At 32.7% G+C, this 6,933-nt stretch overlaps 1 pseudogene; it reads right to left on the reverse strand.

Moving 5' to 3' along the window:
• The window catches only part of LOC107657203 (clathrin heavy chain 1-like), a 50,828-nt pseudogene that overhangs the window by 5,295 nt on the left and 38,600 nt on the right, over positions 1-6,933 (reverse strand).

Consider the following 6,933-nt stretch of genomic DNA (forward strand, 5'->3'; position numbering starts at 1 on the left):
TTAAATTAAATTAAATTAAATTAAAAGACAGAGTTTTCATTTTTGGGTGAATTATTCCTTTAAAGACACTGAAGCAAAAAGAGGTTGGAAAATAGTCACTAAATTAATTGAAAATATTTAAATAAATAAATAAATAAATAGTCACTACATTAATTGCAATTTAATTATTAATAATGTCAGAATTTTAATTTCTGTGTGAATCATTCCTTTATATAGTAATAAAATAGTAAATAAATAAAATAATTTTAAAAAATTAAAAAGATAAATAGTCACTAAATTAACTGCACATTTTTATTTTTAATAACGACAGAATTAAAATTTCTGTGTGAATCATTCCTTTATACACATAGTTGCAAAAAGAAGGTGGAAAATTCACTTAATGTTGTTGTTGTTGTTTTTTTCAATGAAAATGATTGTTCCTGTATATGTAGTAATGGTCAGAATTGGTGCAAGAAACCTTGACTAGTGGACTTTCATTATAAGTATATGAGCCGGTTATGATGTCTGTGATCCGTGTGCTTTCATACGCACCTTGCTCAGGTACTCCCTCGTCACCTGAATGAAGTAAGGCATGGCGAAGTCCACGAGGCCGTGTCTCCAGGCCAGCTCTAAGACCAGGTCAGGAGCCAGAAGATCATAGGAGCTGAAGAGACATGCGGCGAAACACTCGCGCTTCCCCTCCTCAACAAACCAGCGCAGGAGATCCTGAGCCTGAGCGCCGTCCTGAGACTCGGCGGAGAACTGCATCGCTTCCTGACACACAGAGACAGACGGACCGAGACGCAGAATGCTGGAATAAATCTGCTGAACTTTACTTTTTGTTTGGCAGAAAGAACGAGAGAAAGAAAAAAAGTCATAGAGTTTTGGAACAACTTGAGGGGAAGTAAATGATGACAGCAGCAAAAAATGGGAAAATAATAATTAACTCACTAATTTATTTGCACATTTTGAATGAAAATTCATTTAAAAAATGTATTAATAATATTAATAATAAATTAATAATAATGAATAAGGAATAAATAAATAAACAAACAGTAAATTAAATGCAAATTGAGTTGAAAAGTCACTAAATTAGTTGAATTAAATTAGAAAATGTACATAAATAAATAAATAGTCACTAATTGAAATACACATTTATAATGTTTTTAAATCAATTAATACATAAAGACAGATTTTTGATTTTTGGGTGAATTATTCCTAAATTATTCCACTAAATTAATTAAATATTTCGGTAACACTTTACAATAAGGTTCCACTAGTTAATGTACTAACTAACATGAACAAACAATGAACAATACATTTATTACAGTATTTATTCATATTTGTTAATGTTAGTTAATTAAAATACAGTTGTTCATTGTTAGTTCATGTTAATTCACAGTGCATTAACTAATGTTAACAAGCACAACTTTTGATTTTAATAATGCATTAGTAAATGTTGAGACTGACATTAACGAAGATTAATAAATGCTGCAGAAGTGTTGTTCATGCTTAGTTCATGTTAACTAAAGTAGTAACTAATGTTAACTAATGAACCTTATTGTAAAATGTTACCAATATTTTTTATTGAAAGTAAGTAAATAAATAAATAAATAAATAGCACATTTTTATTCAGAATTAATTTAAAGAATAAAGTAATAAAAAAAAAATTCTGGGTGAATCATTCCTCTATACACACAGCAAAAAGAAGGTGGAAAAATCATTTTTATTTATTAAATTATTCATTTTTATTTTTGTAATAATGAAAATTATTTAAAAACAATCATTTATTTACTTTTATACTTATTTAAATAAGTAAATAAATAAATAAAAAATAATAAAAACCCAAAGTCTTGCAGCATTAATATGTTCTATTAAAACAATATAAATATGTATAATTAAATATATAATATAAATGTGCAGAAATAAATAAACAGATATATACAAACAAACAAACAATATGGCCACTGTAAGCAGTTATCGTGCAGCATTCATATGTTCTCATGATGCGTCTCCGTGTTTGTACCTTGTAGAGTTTGTCTTTCTTGCAGAGCTGGATGCTTTGAGCCCAGCGCTGGTTGCTCTTGTAGAGATACGCAGCGATGCGTCCTGTGTGTACCTGATAGTCCTCTTCCTCCGTCAGCAGGTTGTTGAGTGCTTCATTCACGTCTCTGTTATTGTGGCTCTGCACTGATCTGAGATACGGTTTAACCAGCCGTAACTGATTCACCTGCAAACACACAAGATCCTCATCGTAGCAGTGCCATTATTATTAAATAAACTACAACTATTAAAAATCTATTTTGTTAACTGAAATAAAATAAAATAAAATAAAATAAAAATATCAGATGAAAAATGTGCAACTAAAATAAATTAAATAAATACTAAAATAATGCCACATCACTGAAATAAAATAAAATATTAGATGAAAAATTTACATCAAAAAAGTAGAAATGTTGCTTTGGCAATTAACTGAAATAAAATACATTTAAGTTGAAGTACTAAAATTACTAAAACTAAAATAAAAATAAATTAAAGCCAAGTAGAAATATAAAAACAAAATAACAAATAAAAATGACTAAAACAAATTCAAATTAAAATAGAAAACTGGAAATATAAAACTAAAAGCTAATTAAAATTGTTATACACTATAATATAATAAAATAATGCTGCATGTTTTGGGTGGGTGTTTTACTGTTTTACATAATATATATATATATAGTCATTGTAAGTGTTAATGTTGGCGTACCCTGCTGAAGTAGCTGACGGCTCTGCTGTGATCCAGTCGAGGAGCGAGAACAGAGAGCAGATCGTTGAGAAGCAGCGGCTTATAGTCCAAATAAAACTGCAGAGATTTATAATACAGCTCCACATTCGCCACCTTCATGAGACGAACGGACAGAAGAACAATAAACATCATCAATCCGAATGAAATCTCAGAAGAGATCTCTACAACGTCGCAAAGTTTGCTCAGACATCAAACTCAGTTATTATATACCTCCAGATTCTTACCACATGACAACTCTTTACTCATTTGGGAGAAACGTTTGAGACAAAGTAAGAACAATAAACATCATCAATCCGAATGAAATCTCAAAAGAGATCTCTACAACGTCGCAGTTTGCTCAGACATCAAACTCAGTTATTATATACCTCCAGATTCTTACCACATGACAACTATTTACTCATTTGGGAGAAACGTTTGAGACAAAGTGGATACTTCAATGAAAGAAGAATGACGTGACCTTGCTGATGAGCTCTTTGAAGGACGCGTCTCTCCAGGCGTTGCTGGGGCGTGTCATCATCGTCATGATGGCGTTGTCATACTCCTCGTATTTATCATACAGGAGAACAAGCTCCGCCCACAGATGGGCCTGTTCAGCCGCTCGTAACACCTGACCAATCACAGCACAGCAAATCATAAACACAACCAACCTAACATACACAAATCATGACCTCATTGTTCAACCATCATGAAGCGAACACGAATCGCACAGAATTTACTGCAGTGAATTCATATTAACATAAAACAAGAGAAAATTAAAAAATAGATATCTAAATACACTACCGTTCAAAATACCGTAAAAAAAACGTTAATCATCAAGGATGCACTAAATTGATCAAAAGTGACATTAAAGACATTTATATTGTCACAAAAGATTTCTATTTCAAATAAATGCTGTTCTTTTGAACGTTCTATTCATCAAAGAATCCTGAAAAATAAAATGCATCACAGTTTCCATAAAAATATTGTGCAGCACAACTGTTTTGAACATTGATAATAATCAGAAATGTTTCTTGAGCAGCAAATCAGCATATTAGAATGATTTCTGAAGATCATGTGACACTGAAGACTGGAGTAATGATGCTGAAAATACAGCTGCGCATCACAGAAATAAATTACACTTTATTATATATTCACATAGGAAACACGTATTTTAAATTGTAAAAATATTTCACAATTTTCCAGTTTTTACTGTTTTTTATTCGATTAAATGCAGCCTTGGTGATCAAAAGAGAGACACTGTTAAAAACTAACCAAACTTTTGAACGGTGGTGTAGATATGATAAATAATCCAAAATGTAACATTCAAACGCTACCCAAGTGCAACATTAAACCACACAAAAAGAAACAAAAAAACACAGGAAATGAAAAAGAAAATACAGAAAAGGATGCAGCTTTCAGAATGCAGAAAAATAACATTTTTGATTTTTTTCATCCCACATTTTTAAGGACCACATCAGCGAGAGTCGTACCTTAGGGATGTTGACCCGAGACCAGAAGAGCTCCAGATGTTCCCTCATCCTCTGGGGTTTGTATTTGGAGTAGAGGATGGCCAGCTCGGTGAACATGCCCATGTGAGCGCGCTCCAGCCCTAACGCCGCCTCCAGCAGCACCATCAGCTCCTCGAAATACCCACGGTCCTGAGACCGGCAGAGAAGACGTCAAACACCTGCCCTGAGCTCATCCAGAGACTGAGAGAAAGAGGGCTGTGTACCTGATAGTAGTGAATGAGCTCCTCCAGTTCATCAGCATGAGTGACGATGTGAAGACCAGAGATCTGCGCTAACCTGAACTCCTCTCCGTCCACACACGCAAAACACACCTAACATGCAGTATGATTTCAGTGAGGACACAAACGAGTTGAGAATGTCAAAGCAGGGCTGTCAGTTAGAGGGGTCCTATTATGCTCTTTTACAAAGTCTTGATTTTGTTTTGGGGGTGTACTAGAACAGGCTCTCATTCTAGGTTGTTCGAAAAACATACATTATTATAACACCTCTCTCCTCAGTCTGGCATGAACGGCTCAAATAGTTCCTGCACATTAATTTGAACCTGTACATCATCTTTTACAATGCAGTTGCTGACGAACATTATGCAAGACGACAACGTTACAATGCAGTTAAATGCCCCTAAAATTCAAGATATGAAGGCAAAAATGCCTCATATGGGTTATTGTCTTATATTTATATTTATATCATATGATATAGTCTGGCAAGCAAGAGTGCTATTTTTCCCGAATATCTGCACGATTGCAAATGTGATATTGATTACATGCAACAGTAAATAAACAAGAAGTTAATGTTGTCTTATAGTTTAAACACAATATTGTCAATATTGTGTGTTTTTGCTCAATTTCGCTAACTAAAATAGTTCCAAAATCCAATCAAAGTAACAGCAGAATTGACCCTTTGCCGGGAGTTTGATTGACAGGCGATCGGACCAATCAAAACGCAGAATCTGTCATTGTCCGACAAACAAACCAGACAGGAGAGTGGATTAACGTCAGCGGACTTGAACTTGAAAAATCCAGATTCGAACTTTGAGATTCTGCGTTTTCGAACAAATCGAGCGAGTCAATGATTCAGTGACTCATACATAAAGACAGTTCACTTGCTTCATTTCTTAAAGGGGTCCTATTATGCTTTTTCACTTTTTTAATTTTAGTCAGTGTGTATTGTGTCTGTTTGGGCATTAAAACGATCTAGAAAGTTACAAATCTCAAAGTCCACTCCAAAGGGAGATATTTCGTTTTTAAAAAATCCCTTTTCAAGAACTTACACCCCCAAAACAAAATCAAGACTTTATAAAAGAGCATAATAAGACCCCTTTAATGAATCCACCGTCTGAACGAATCGGTTGAATGAATAACTGAATAACTCATTAAGGCAGTGACTTGCCGCCACCTACTGCTGGTTTTAGTTTCAAATTTAGTTTCTCATTTTCATTTAGTTTAACTTGATGTACTAAATTAACTAAAACTGAAATAAAAATGTATAAAAACCATATAGATGCATAAAAAAACCTTTTAAATATATAAAAATATTATTATTACAGATATTTTTATTCATAAAGACAGTCACTTGCTTCGTTTCTGAATGAATCATCTGTTTGAATGAATCAGTTGGATGAATGATTCAATGACTCACTCATTAAGACAATGACTTGCTGCCACCATACTGGCAGTTTTAGTTTCGTAGAGTATCATTGAATTTTTTTTTTTTTCGTATTTTATATTTTAATATAAAAAAAATGTTTAAAGCCCGTTAATGCCTATTTAAAACCAAATAATTTTAATTATGCAATTCTAATTCATGCTTCCTCTGAAAACAACGTTATTGTAGCCTTAAAAGTGGCCTAATAAATTCTATGCTGAATCAATATATTTCTTTTTAGAAATGTCTATTCAATGCTTTTCTCATTTAACACAATAATGACTTTAAATGATCTTTTGGGGGGTAATTTTTCAGCCCAAATTGATGTGCAATTAATTTGCGATTAATTAATCGGTACTTCAGGTAATTAATTAAATTAAACATTTTCAATCGCTTGACAGCCCTAGTTTAAAGATATGTATTTAATAACGCTGAAGCAGATTTTCTCTCACCTCTTTCCATGTGCGTGTGCAGCTGGCCTTTCGCGCGCTGTCAACAGCCGCCTGAAACTCGCCGAGGTGAACGAGTGTGGACGCCAGACGAGCAAAATTAGACACGTTATTAAACAGCAGCCGGGCCGCTTCAAACATACCCTCTTCATAACATCTCTCGCCAGCCTACAGAGAGACACACGTTACTGGACACACTGAAAATAATACGTGTGCACACTAATGTTGAGCAACAAGACACAATAGTGATAGATGGTGAAAAGACTCTTTCAGACAGTCTTTCTTTAAGACTTTAAGAAATTTTAAATATATTATTGTTATTGAAAATAAATGATTAAATACATTAGAATATTCTATATTGCTATTATAATATATATTACTATTGATATAAAATGTATGTGTCTATGCACACACACACACATATATATAATTGCATTATATAATTACTTAATGTATAATTTTTTTGATTATATATAAAATTATATAAAATTAATATAACTATATATATATATATATATATATATATATATACTATTATGATTACACATACATAAATTATCATTAATAT

The sequence above is a fragment of the Sinocyclocheilus anshuiensis genome, unplaced genomic scaffold (genome assembly GCF_001515605.1).
Source record: "Sinocyclocheilus anshuiensis isolate Anshui unplaced genomic scaffold, SAMN03320099.WGS_v1.1 scaffold3011, whole genome shotgun sequence".
Lineage (NCBI taxonomy): Eukaryota > Metazoa > Chordata > Actinopteri > Cypriniformes > Cyprinidae > Sinocyclocheilus > Sinocyclocheilus anshuiensis.